The sequence below is a fragment of the Dama dama genome, chromosome 1 (genome assembly GCF_033118175.1).
Source record: "Dama dama isolate Ldn47 chromosome 1, ASM3311817v1, whole genome shotgun sequence".
NCBI lineage: Eukaryota > Metazoa > Chordata > Mammalia > Artiodactyla > Cervidae > Dama > Dama dama.
Window position 1 is genome coordinate 12084367 of NC_083681.1, and position 14904 is coordinate 12099270.

At 36.5% G+C, this 14904-nt stretch overlaps 1 protein-coding gene across 1 annotated transcript in view; it reads right to left on the reverse strand.

The window, feature by feature from the left end:
* Positions 1–14904, reverse strand: part of CNTN5 (contactin 5) — a 1550500-nt gene that overhangs the window by 1166766 nt on the left and 368830 nt on the right. The window lies entirely within an intron of this gene.

A 14904-nucleotide genomic window follows, 5' to 3' on the forward strand; every position in this document is an offset into this window, starting at 1 on the left:
CATCTACTAGAATTATTTTTAAAGATGCTTACATATTTTTAAGTGAGAGTCTGAGAAGTTCCAAGAGCAGAGGCCATACCTTTTATCAAAGTTGCCTATTCTGATTTTTTTTTTTAATGCTCTTGATAGCATTCTCGGTAGTACATACTTTCTAACAAAGACATAATACACCAATCCACATGGCATGTATGTGTGTGTATGTTGAGACAGAGAGAGAGAGAGTGTGCACAAAACCGATGATCTGACTATTGTTGTATTTTCACCCATAGCATTGAGAGTTTTTTTTTTTTTTTTTTTTACCTTTTTCTCTCTTCTACCTAAACAGGTCATCATATGGACAAAAATGTGACAGTCTGTTATCATTACCTCTGTTGGATTATTCTGAAGACACTAGAGAGGACTAAATGACCTGGAAAACTCAGTCTATGGAAAAGTCCATTGTACCTATCTCTGTTATTTCCACTGCTACGCATCACTGAAATCTTAGAACAATATGATTTGCTATACTGACACATAAACCCAAAGGTCATTTTTCACCTTGTTCTTTACCCCAAGTAAATCTCAGAGATCTTTTAATACTTTCTATTTCATATTCTGGAGTAATATCAAATATTTTACATGTTAAAATATTATTAAAATTTACATTAAGTATGTAATAATGAAATATTTTATTATTTCAAAAATTTACTTATTTGACAAACACATAGGCACTATGAACTGCCTAGCATAATATATTGTCCTTGATTAAGTATATGAGATGGTGGTCAAGCAGAGTCTTGGAGAGTTCCAACATTCTATAAAGCAGAAAGAAGGAAGGAGTATTTAAAAGTAAGTACTATAAGCAACGACAAATCTTTCAAGTTTCTTCAAGTCCCTGAAACCTACCTGTTCATTTTATGTACAAGCATGAGCCCCTGAATCACCTGAATCATGTGTGATCAAAAACTTTGCTGAAAGTATTTTATTTCTTGTTTTTCCATCTTCAACATGTCAGGGGTAAATTAGGTAAGAAAAATGGTTTGAAAAAGAAATAAGAGAGTACTAAAGACATTTGCGATCGTGGTCATAGGCTAGATTTGAGTAAGCACAGGATCTGGTGTCACTATATCCAATTTACAAGCTACAAGAGAAATTTTATAGACAATCTATTATATATTTTATGTATGAACTAATCACTAAAAAACTTATAGAGATACCAATTTCTAAGTTGGAACACAAGAAAATGTGGTTAGTTTCTATTCAAGGGAAGCAATATATATTTATACAAAGTATATCCTACTTGAAATAATATTCCAATATTTTTGAAATGCAAGTACTGCCTCAAAGTTTACCAAGGCAGAATACTGTCACTTAGGAATCATTTAGTGTAATCTTTATTGCTAGAAGTCTAATTATTTAATTCACCACACATTAGAGACGGGGATTTCCAACTTCCTTAATTTGACACATTAGCCCTGAAGATGGCAGAACATAAACTGGAAAATAATTAACATGTGTAAAGGCATGATTGTCAACCTGACTTATTTGCATTAGATTTCTGTCCCTTTGTAACAATTCTCATAGAAAAATAAGGAGGAAACTTAAATCTTCAGGGCTAACTTGTAAAGGAAATTAATTTCTCTGCCTAAAATAAAAATCTTTTTGGTGAAGAACATCAACTATATAAATCATAACTTATGGCTTTTTTCCCAGATACTAAGAATGCATTATCCATAAAGCTTTATGGAGAGTAGACTAGGAGAAGATTAAAATGCCTAGCTTTACAAAATATTGTATAGAAAATAAAACAAATAATTGATAATGTCAGTCAGTATGGGTCATGCTCCTTATTTAATGCAAAAAGAATCTGACACATATTGTGGAAACAGTCACATGTGACCTTAATCTTGAACATGAAAAGAGGGAAAACTGGAGATATAGGATATGCCAGATAGAGTTAATAATTTAAGAATGGTACAATTGGAGAAGGGCAGCAAAAATACATGTTTAGGGAAAATAAGTGACAAGAACAAGTGGAAAAGAAATTTCTTTGTGAGTAACAGTCACATTAGTAAGCCATTGCTGTACAATACACCAACCCAAAATTCAATTTTTTTAAAAAAATATATTTATTATCATTACTTATTTTGAGTGGCTGAGGGTCAGCTGATTAAGGCTAGGCTTGCTTGGAAGCTACAGTTAGAACTGGACATGGAAAACCGGACTGGTTCCAAATAGGAAAAGGAGTATGTCAAGGCTGTATATTGTCACCCTGCTTCATTAACTTATATGCAGAGTGCATCATGAGAAACGCTGGCCTGGGGGAAGCACAAGCTGGAATCAGGATTGCTGGGAGAAATATCAATAACCTCAGATATGCAGATGACACCACCCGTATGGCAAAAAGTGAAGAAGAGCTAAAGAGCCTCTTGATGAGAGTGAAAGAGGAGAGTGAAAAAGTTGGCTTAAAGCTCAACATTCAGAAAACTAAGATCATGGAATCCAGTCCTATCACTTCATGGCAAATAGATGGGGAAACAGTAGAAACAGTGTCAGACTTTATTTTTCTGGGCTCCAAATCACTGCAGATGGTGAATGAAGCCATGAAATTAAAAGACGCTTACGCCTTGGAAGGAAAGTTATGACCAACCTAGACAGCATATTAAAAAGCAGAGACATTACTTTGCCAACAAAGGTCCATCTAGTCAAGGCTATGGTTTTTCCAGTGGTTAGGTATGGATGTGACAGTTGGAATGTGAAGAAAGCTGAGTGCCAAAAAATTGATGCTTTTGAACTCTGGTGTTGGAGAAGACTCTTGAGAGTCCCTTGGACTGCAAGGAGATCCAACCAGTCCATCTTAAAGGAGATCATTCCTGGGTGTTCATTGGAAGGACTGATGCTGAAGCTGAAACTCCAGTACTTTGGCCACCTCATGCGAAGAGTTGACTCATTGGAAAAGACCCTGATGCTGGGAGGGATTGGGGACAGGAGGAGAAGGGGATGACAGAGGATGAGATGGCTGGATGGCATCACCGACTCAATGGACATGGGTTTGGGTGGACTGGTATGCTGCAGTTCATGGGGTCACAAAGATTTAGACACTACTGAGAGACTGAACTGAACTCAACTGCCTGGAATGGTTGACCAGAGGTGGCACTACTCTCTTTTTCTCCTTATTCTCACGGTGATGAGAAAACAACAACAGAATTAGTGAAAATGCACAAGGTGTCTGAAGGCCTAAGGACAAACTGATTACTATTACTGTTTCCTCATTCTATTGGCCAAAAAAGTCATATGGCTAAGCCCAAAGTCAAAGGACAGGCAAATCACATGACATTTATATAGCTACAGAGAGAGCTAAAGAATCAAACACAGTATTACAATCTATCACACTGGCAAACTCTAAACTTGGAAAGTTATTTTACAGTATATTCGTCTATAAAAGTATTAATTGCCAATATCAGAGTTTTTTGTTGTTGTTGTTGTTTGTTTGTCTAATTTTACAAGCAAAACAGAGCTGTTAAAAAGTTGGTACCAGGATGTTTCATCATAATCTTATGTTTTCCTTCTTTTTTTCTTTAAATTGTAATGGCATCTATTATTTTCTTTATTAATAGACTATTTTACATGTTTAAAGATATTTCTCTATCTTGAAGGAATAAAATACTAAAAGTATTTTATCCTTTAAAAAAAAAAAAAACGTTGCTTTTTAAATTTAGTTTTAAAATGTACCTAGAGTTATTTACTTCTTTATTGCATGGAATGCTGAGAGATCTGATTTTATTTATTTATTTTTCTAATGGATAAACTATTTTATTAGAAAAACTTGTGTGACAGCATGTTTGTTCTCCACTGATCTGTACTCCAAATTTGTATAGAGACATAGAAAGCTTTCTGGGTTCTCAAAACACTGCCACAGGAATCTAATCTATCCTATTAACACACTATCTTAATTATTTGCAATGTTACACTTACTGAGGGAGGATTAAGACTTCTTTGAAATTGAATCCACATCTATGAACATGATATATCTCTATGTTTTTATGCATTTCTTTAGGGTTTTGTATATATTTAATATAGATATGCTGTCTGCTTTTCTTTTTTTATTTTTAAGTATTTTCTTAATCTTTCAAGGCCAGTTAAAAAAAATAAAGAAACTCATTTTTAATTTTTCATGGTAGTCCAGTGGTAAAGAACCACTTGCTAATGCAAGAAACAAGGGTTTCATCCCTTGGTGGGGAAGATGACCTGGAGAAGGAAATGGCAACCCAATCCAGTATTCTTGCCTGGGAAATCCCATGGACAAAGGAGTCTGGCAGGCTACAGTCCATGGAGTCCCAAAAGAGTTAGACATGACTTAGTCATTAAACGATAAAAAGAACAATTTAAAGCTTAAAGGGATTTAGATATTAGGTGCCTATAAGAATTTCTACAAACAACAACAAAGATTTCTTTTTCATCACAGGGTACTGGAATACAAAAGCCGGAAATCAAGAAATATCTGGAGTAGAATGCAAATTTGGCCTCGAGTACAAAGTGAAGCAGGAAACAGGCTAACAAGAGTTCTGCCAGGAGAATGCACTGGTCATAGCTAACACCCTCTTCCAACAACACAAGGGATGACTCTACATGTGGACATCACAGAATGGTCAACACTGAAATCAGATTGATTATATTCCTTGCAGTCGAAGATGGAGAACCTCTATATAGTCAGTAAAAAGAAGACATGGAGCTATCTGTGGCTCAGATAATCAGCTCCTTAATACAAAATCCAGGCTAAAATTGATGAATGTAGGGAAAACCACTAGGCAATTCAGGTATCAGTTCAGTTCAGTTGCACAGTCATGTCTGATTCTCCGGGTCCCCATGGACTGAAGCACGCCAGGCCTCCCTGCCCATCACAAACTGCAAGAGCATACTCAAACTCATGTTCAACCAAGTCAGTGATGACATCCAACCATCTCATCCTCTGTCGTCCCCTTCTCCTCCTGCCCTCATTCTTTCCCAGCATCAGGGTCTCTTCCAATGAGTCAGGTATTTGCATCAGGTGGCCAAGGTATTGGTGTTTCAGCTTCAACATCAGTCCTTCCAATGAACACTCAGGACTGATTTCCTTTAGGATGGACTGGTTGGATCCCCTTGCAGTCCAAGAGACTATCAAGAGTCTTTTTGAACACCACATTTCAAAATTTTCAACTCCTCTGCACTCAGCTTTCTTTATAGTCAAACTCTCATATCCATACATGACTACTGGAAAAACCACAGCTTTGACCAGATGGACCTTTGCTGGCAAAGTAATGTCTCTTCTTAATATGCTGTCTAGCTTGGCCATAGCTTTCCTCCAAGGAGCAAGCATCTTTGAATTCCATGGTTGCAGTCACTATCTGCAGTGATTTTGGAGACCAAGAAAATAAAGTCTTACTGTTTCCATTGTTACCCCATCTTTTTCCCTTGAAGTGATGGAACTGAATGCCATGATATTAATTTTCTGAATGTAGATCTTTAAGCCAACTTTTTCACTCTCCTCTTTCACTTTTCATCAAGAGGGTCTTTATTTCCTCCTCACTTTCAGCCATAAGAGTGTAGTCATCTACATATCTGAGGTTACTGATATTTCTACCAGCAATCTTGACTCTAGTTTGTGCTTCATCCAGTCCGGCATTTCGCATGATGTACTCTGCATATAAGTTAAGTAAGCAAGGTGACAATATATAGCCTTGACATACTCCTTTACCAATTTGGAATCAGTCTGTCATTCCATGTCTGGTTCTAACTGTTGCTTCATGTCCTACATACAGATTTCTGGTACAGGAGGCAGGTCAGGTATTTTGGTATTCCCATCTCTTTAAGAATTTTCCACAGTTTGTTGTGATCCATTCAGTCAAAGGCTTTGGTGTAGTCAATAAAGCAGAAGCGATGCTTTTCTGGAATTCTCTTGCTTGATCCAATGAATCAATGGATGATCCAACAGATGTTGGCAATTTGATCTCTGGTTCCTCTGCCTTTTCTAAATCCACTTGAACATCTGGAAGTTCATGATTCGTGTACTGTTGAAGCCTGGCTTGGATAATTTGAGCATTACTTTGCTAGCGTGTGAGACAAGTGCAATTTTGCAGTAGTTTGAACAGGCTTTGGTATTGCCTTTCTTTCGGATTGGAATGAAAAGTGACCTTGTGACCTTTCCCAGTTCTGTGGCCATTGCTGAGTTTTCCAAATTTGCTGGCATATTGAATGCAGCACCTTCAAAGCATCATATTTTAGGATTTGGAATAGCTCAACTGGAATTCCATCACCTCCTGTAGCTTTGTTCACAGTAATGCTTCCTAAGGCCCACTTGACTTAGCATTCCAGGATGTCTGGTCCTAGGTGAGTGATTACACCATTCAGGTTATCTGGGTCATGTTGTTCTTTTTTGTATAGTTCTCCTCTGTATTCTTCCCACCTCTACTTAATATCTTTTTCTTCTTATGTCCATTCCATTTCTGTACTCTGAGGAGGCCTTAAAAATAGCTGATGAAAGAAGAGAAGCTAAAGGCAAAGGAGAAAATGAAAGATATACCTATCTGAATGCAGAGTTGCAAAGAATAGCAAGGAGAGATAAGAAAGCATTCCTGAGTGATTAATGCAGAAAAAGAGGAAATTAATAGAATGGGGAAGACTAGAGATCTCTTCAAGAATATTAGAGATACCAGGGGAACATTTCATATAAAGATGGGCACAGTAAACAACAGGCAACTCAGGTGTTATCTAAGTCAAGTCCCTTATGATTATACAGTGAAGGTGACAAATAGACTCAAAGGTTTAAATCTGGTAGACAGAGTGCCTGAAAAACTATGGACTGAGATTGGTAACACTGTACAGGAGATTTTGACCAAACCATCCCCCCAAAAAAGAAAGGGAAAGCAGTTGTCTGTGGAGGCCTTAGAAGTAGCTGAGAAAAGAAGAGAAGTGAAGGGTAAGGGAGAAATGGAAAGATGCAACCAAATGAATACAGAGTTCCAGAGAAAAGCAAGGAGAGATAAGAAAGCCTTTTAAAGTGAACAATACAAATAAACAGAGGAAAATAATAGAATGATAAAGACTAGAGATCTTTTCAAGGAAATTGGAGATACCAAGGCAATATTTAAGGCAAATATGGGCACAATAAAGGACAGAAACGGCAAGGACATAACAGAAGCAGAACAGATTAAGAAGTGTGGAAAGAATACACAGACGAACTATACGAAAAATGTCTTAAAGACCTGGATAACCACGATGATGTGGTCACTCACTTAGAGTCAGACATTCTGAAATGAGAAGTCAAATGGGCCTTAGGAAGCATTACTATGAACAAATCTAGTGGAGGTGATGGAATTCCAGTTGAACTATTTCAAATTCTAAAAGATGATGCTGATAAAGTATTGCAGTCAATATGCCAGCAAATATGAAAAAGTCAGCAGTGGCCACAGGACTGGAAAAAGTCAGTTTTCATTCCAATCACAAAGAAAAGCAATGCCAAAAAATGTTCAAACTACTAAATATGCTCATTTCACATGCCAGCAAGATTATGCTCAAAAGGCTTCAACATGATGTGAACCAAGAACTTTCAGACGTACAACTAAATTTTAAAAAGGCAGAGGAAACAGAGATCAAATTGCCAACATCCACTGGATCATAGAAAAGGCAAGGGAATATCAGAAAAACATCTACTTCTGCTTCATTGACTACACTAAAGGCTTTGACTGTGTGGATCACAAAACTGTGGAAAACTCTTAAAATGACAGAAATACCAGTTCACCTTACCTATCTCCTGAGAAAGCTGTATGCAGGACAAGAAGCAACATGGAACACTGGACTTTTTCAAAAAATTGGGAAAAGAGTACATCAAGGTTGTATGTTGTCACTCTGCTTATTTAACTTCTATTCTGTGTACATCATGCAAAATGTAGGTCTGGATAAACCACATTCTGAAATCACAAGATTGCCGTGAGAAATATCAACAACCTCATTCATATATGCAGATACTACGACTCTAATAACAGAAAGTGAAGAGGAACTAGAGAGCCTCTTGATAAGGGTAAAAGAGGAGAGTAGAAAAGCTAGCTTAAAACTCAGCATTCAACAAATTAAGATCATGGCATCCAGTCCCATTACTTTATGGCAAATAGATGGAGAAAAACTGGGAACAATGACAGATTTTATATACTTGGGCTCAAAAATGACTGTGGATGGTGACTGCAGCCACAAAATTAAAAGACACTTGCTCCTTGGAAGAAAAGCTATGACAAATTTAGTTAGTGTATTTAAAAGCATAGACGTCACTTTGTCAACAAAGGTTCATATAGTCAAAGCTATAGTTTTTGGTGTATATATATATACCAAATATATATATATATATATATATATATTCCTTTATTAATGTTCCTTTATAAAGGTTCATATAGTCAAAACTATAGTTTTTGGTATATATATACCAAATATATATATATATATATATATATACACACACATATATATATACATATATATATATATATATATTCCTTTATTAATGTATGGACCACTACAATATTGTAAAGTAATTAGCCTCCAACTAATAAAAATAAAGGAAAAATAAATAAATAAAAGCTATAGTTTTTCCAGTAGTCATGTACAAATGTGAGAGTTGTACCATAATGAAGGCTGAGCACTGAAGAATGGATGCTATCAAGATGTGGTGCTTAGAGAAGACTCCTGAGACTCCTGTGGATAACAAGGAGAACAAACTAGTCAATCCTAAAGAAAATCAGCACTGAATATTCATTGGTAGGGCTAATTCTTAAGCAGAAGCTCCAATACTTTGGCCACCTGACACAAAGAGCCAACCCATTGAAAAAGACCCTGATGCTAGCAAAGATTGAAGGCAGGAGGAGAAGCGGGTGACAGGGGACAAGACGGTTGGATGGCATCACTGACTCAATTGACATGAGTTTGAGCAAACTCCGGTAGATAGTAAAGGACAAGGAAGTCTGGTATTCTGAAGTCCATGGGGTCGCAAAGAGTCAGACATGACTTGGTGACTAAACAACAACAAAGTAAACTGTTAAAAGGGCTGGAGAAACGAATCTCAGAAAGATTACTGCTAAACCTTCAATTAACCACTAGCTTACAAACAGAAATTGCAAAAATTATATACAGCTGTCATTAATGATCATTGCTTCCAACACTGAGACAAAAGATATTAAGAAAAGCATCAGGGGTGACTAGAACTGGAAAGATCATGTAAGATTCTGCTTCTCTTATAACTTCCCTATCTCACGTCTCCTGTTGAGTGGACTCTAACCCTGAGTCTTGCTGGCAGGCGTTCTGAGAAGTGCAGTTATTATGTCTCCAGGCTCTCTAATGTACTAGAGAGAATGAGGAAATATTGCTATGTTCTGGCAAAAATAAGGCAGAGTACTATGTAATCATTGTTTCTATTAAGATCAGGAGCATTTTTTTTCCATCTTCTAAAAACTTATGACAGGTGAGTCAGTTTTCTGTGTTTATTTCATATCCCACAACAGCCCCAAGATTTAAATATTCTTATTGCTATGAAAGAGTCATATCTATTTTTCTTTCTGCTCTCCGCCTTCCTCTTCCCTCCCTACATCTCTTTTTCTTTCATCACTTTGCTTCACCCTTTCTTTCCTTACTGTTCCTTTTGTTTCTTCCTGCCTTCTTTTGCTTTTCTTCTTCCTTTCCTTCATTCCTCTCTACCCCTTTCCTACCTTCTCTACTTCCTATCCATCCTCCTCCTCTCTCTTCTTCCCTGTCTTTCCTTCCATCAGGTAGTTAGAATGGAGAAAGGAGTCCAAGATGGTGGAAACATGCAACAGGTAAAAATTTTAAAACGCCTTTGGAAGAGGAAGCTGAAGACTGGAGTGGGGACACACCCCATTCCCTGATTGGTCCCGGGCACAGCCAATAGGGAGAACACTGGTGCCAAGCTCTATCTGTATTGGGCTTATCCAGACAGACACCAGGGGGAGGATACAGAAGGCATGACAAGGGAAGCCAAGAGCCCTCGGTGTGCTTCTATGTCATGGCTTGGCCTGCCACTGTATCTCAGGGGTGTGCTGACTGCTTCCCGCTTGAGCTGAAACTGAGCTGTATCTGAGTTGTAACTAGTTTGTCATTACAAATATTGCCTGATGTCTTCTTCATAGAATGCTGTCTGTTTGAGTTACAAGTGGTCTACTGTTCCATATCTTTGCTACAACAAGACAAGAACTGACGGAGAGGAGTAAACCAAACTGAAACTTCCTTCCATCCTTACTTTTTAAAATCTCACCAGAGTCTCAAGTGAAATTTTGTTCTACCCAGTGGTAAAATAATGTGCTACAAATTCTATCACAATAGCAATAATAAAAAACACCTTCCAGATACGAAAGTCCAAATATGTGTATGGATAGATAATAGATGAATAGCTAAGTAGGTAGATAGGTAAACAGATTATAGTCTTGTTTAATTTCAACTTCTCATACTCTTGTAAAATGAGATATCCACTTTTTAAAGATGAAGGAAACAAATTACATAACAATTAAGGCCAAGTTTCCACAGTTGGTAAATTTACAGCAGAAATTCAATCCTTGCTCTTTATTATTCCAAAGCCTGTAGTCTTTTCATTTGCCAAAATCACATCAGTGCATTCAATAAAGATGACAGTTTTTAGGGAAAAGGATCTATATCTTATTAATAATTTTTCTGTCTTGGATTTACTATGTAAACTAAGCTTAGTACAGAAAGAGTAACAATTTCATACATCTACTGGAAGAGAGAGCAGCAAGCTGCTGCTGCTGCTAAGTCGCTTCAGTTGTGTCCGACCCTGTGCGACCCCATAGAGGGCAGCCCACCAGGCTCCTCCGTCCCCGGGATTCTCCATGCAAGAATACTGGAGTAGGTTGCCATTTCCTCCCCCATGGTAGAGATAGAGCCCCTAGTATATTTTGTAGGATAAATTTGAGACATTCAATTAACTAAGCATTTGAGGGTTCCATTGCTTGTATATAAGCAGGATTAAACAGAAACTGTCTTACATTTGAAAACTACTCCAGAAAAATCATTTTGGTTTGTATTTTCCACACTCAGTTTTCCCTGGCATCTATATAAAGATATAGAAGAACATGGCATAGCCAAAATGTCAACATTTCCTGTTGTTATGAATTCTTTTGACAATAGAAATATTCAGTAAACATTACTATTTGTCTGTCGAGTATCACATATGACATTTTTGTATACATTCATATCACTTGAAGTGTTTGAATGTTTATAGTTTGTAAATGCCTTCTATCATGCTAGCAAAAGTATATGTACTATAAACCTAGGCACCCCTTCATATTACTACACAAACTGATTACTGTTATTTCCCCTATTGCTTTAGGCTAATTTAGTTTTCTTTGTATCCTTAGGTACTCCAACTGGAAAAACACTAATTCACTGGCATATCTTCTATGAACAAACTGATATTGAAGATCACCCCTTGGTAGTGAACTTAAACAACCCCCTCACCTCTACAACTGGCAGACAGATAAATGCTTAGATAAATGCTAAGAAATTCATACAACTTCAAATTATATATGATGCTTACTCCTTGGAAGGAAAGTTATGACCAACCTAGACAGCATATTAAAAAGCAGAGACATTACTTTGCCAAAAAAGGTCCATCTAAGTCAAGGCTATGGTTTTTCCAGTAGTCATGTATGGATGTGAGAGTTGGACTATAAAGAAAGCTGAGCACCAAAGAATTGATGCTTTGAACTGTGGTGTTGAAGATTCTTGAGAGTCGTTGCAAGGAGATCCAACCAGTCCATCCTAAAGGACATCAGTCCTGGGTGTTCACTGGAAGGACTGATGTTGAAGCTGAAACTCCAATACTTTGGCCACCTGATGCGAAGAACTGACTCATTGGAAAAGACCCTGACACTGGGAAAGATGGCAGGCAGAAGGAGAAGGGGACGACAGAGGATGAGATGGTTGGATGGCATCACCAACTCAATGGACATGAGTTTGGATAAACTCTGGGAGTTGGCGATGAACAGGGAGGCCTGGCGTGCTGCAGTTCATGGGGTCACAGAGTCAGACACAACTGAGTGACTGAACTGAACTGAACAAATTGTTTAAATCATTCTATTTTCATTCACATATCTATTTTTGTATACTCTATATAACACATTTTCCAAGAAGTGTTTGAAAATAGTATCTTCCAAAAGACAGAAATCTAAAATATAGTTAACAGTAAATAGCAGAGTTTTACAAGTGGCAAAACACTTATCTTTATAAAAAACATCTAAGGCAAATTAAGATTATATTAGTGAATAACAATTTTGGATAGCACTTTTCCATCTCCCATCGTGACAATTAGGAACCGTACATTCCCACTGATTTGGACAAACCACACTTGAAAGACTATTGTGGACATTCCAATCATTAGAAAGTCCTAATATGCAGCCAAAACTATCTTCATGCAATGTCCTCATTTTTTTAAGTTGCCAACTCTGAATACTACACTATAAATATCATAACAAGTAGCAAAGCTGTTAACATACACAATACATGTATGCAACTAAAGCATGTGAAAAGGACTTTTCTTTCTTTCAAATTTCTATGCAATTTTCAAGAATATTAAGGACGAAGAATTAAATTTCTCATTTCTTTAAAACGAGACATCCCACTCTATTTTTATCAGTTTATGGACTCTTTATTTACACACGTCGATACTAAGAATTGGGGAATTTTTTTTTTTTATTAGGTGATAAGAATTCTGCCAATTCTGAAAATCTATAAACCTAGAGCCACTCGGGCTCTCCTCTAAAGGAATGAAGCTCTTTCTCTTGGAACTGAGCCAATGTCTATTAAGTAGCATTGTGTAAGCTATTCAGTGAAACATTTCATTGTCAGAGGCTGAACTCAGGACCCCTTTTTATATATATATGGGAGGAATTTAATTGATTGTGTCAAATGAAACTGTCAGTGCCTTCCCTGAATGTTTTTAATAGTTGTAGTGACAGACTGGGTACCTAAATGAAACGGGGCTTTATTTAAAGTGACACTGTAAATTCACTCTCATCAGATGCATCAATTCTAATTCACTTACGTCTTTTTGGAGCACTCAGTCTGTCTCATTTGTTTCAACTGTTTCCTAGTCTACCAACATTCTGTTTAATTATCCAGGCAGCATAATAGCATGAGTGACATAGCAAGAGTGAAGTATGCTCTGCTCAAACCTGTGTCCATAGGTTCCCTGTATAGTAAAATGTTTCCCAACCTCAACGTGAAATCTAGATATATTAATAGGTTGACAAAAAGTCTTCTCAAGAGTCAGAGTTGTGTTGAACGACTTGAATTTAACACAGTTCAGCTGGTAATTGATAAAATGCACTTGTTCACAGGTGGCACAGGCATTTATTCTATTCTATTTCCATCTGCTAATATGTCTACCATAAATTTAAATTTGCATATCCATCATCCATCTGGAAGTGAGCATTAGACCCCAAATCCTCTTACCTGCAGCTGCTATGCTGTGTTCAGTTGTCTTGCTCTGAAAATGTCACAAGCACCATAAACAAAGTTGCTAAAACTTCAAAATTCAATGAAGGTGTCTGCATATAAATTATCTCTTATATCACTGATATTAGATAAGTAGCATATTAATATAGACTTTGATTTGCTAAGATCCTCCAATGATTACCAGTTGAAGACAAAATGTTTGATGTACAGGACATAACACCTTCCAAATGTGTATACATTTTTTGTAGTTAGAACCCAAATCATTAATTTTATTTTCTATATATGTAATATACTCTCATAATTCTTTTAGTAACAAGCAGAACTGTGATGGCAAAATTTGGCTGAAAAGTCTGTCCAAATATTAGAATATGGCAATGGACTAATTCATGGGGAACTAACTCTTCTACAGTTTAGGGTTTCAGTGTCAGAGAGTTTCAGTCTACTTCCTTATAATTTCTCTCCCCTAATTTCTAGTGTTTGAAAAGATGAAAAATTCATGTTGTTTTTAATCCATAAAATTAATTTAAAGATACCTGGTGCAGTCAAGACCTTCAATAAAAATGAAAGACTGGTATCATTTCATGGAGTGAATGAAAACACTTGAAATGTAAAGTTTTCTGTAGTGATCTGCCAGGACATGACTGTGACTAGCAGAAAGTAAACTGCATGTCAGACTCTTGACTTTACATTCTCCTACAGAACTGTTCTCTAATTTAGATTTAGTCATTTTCCTCCTGTAATTTCCAAGCCCAAGGAAACCAAAAGCATAGAATAGATATAGGAAAATACTTTTCAATATTTCAAATCAATTAACTTGAATTAACCTGACAAATTAAAGGACAAATCCATTGTAGCCTTGAAATTAGGAATGATATTGTCAATATTTTATGAATAATTAGAAAACAAGAACAGACAATTCTATATCCAAAATGGATTGACCTCCTGAGTTGATTATCTCAAAATATATCATGTATTTTATAGTTAAGTAGCACACAGTGGTTTAAATTGAAATAACCTCTTCATGAACACTTGTGAATATTAAACATGTTTCTAATCATGTATTACAAGACAGTTTAAAGTATTCATTTTAAATTATTATTATTTAACTATACAATGCTTATTTTTACTCAAATTAGATATAATTGATATTTAATGATTTGGGTTGTTGTTTTAAGATACAAGAACGTGGACCTGCTGATCAAATGACACAAGTCAATTTCATCCTGGAGATCTCCTGTGAATGTGGGATAATTCAACCTCTTTCCACCCATGACTTTTTGCTGATACAACCCAAGTACTGCCTTCAAACTCAAGCTGTCAAAACACATAAAATCCATGCACTAGGATACTGGCTGATAAAGATATGAAACAGGAGGCCATTTGAGAGTACTGTTTCTCTTATACTTCTCAGCAACTTAA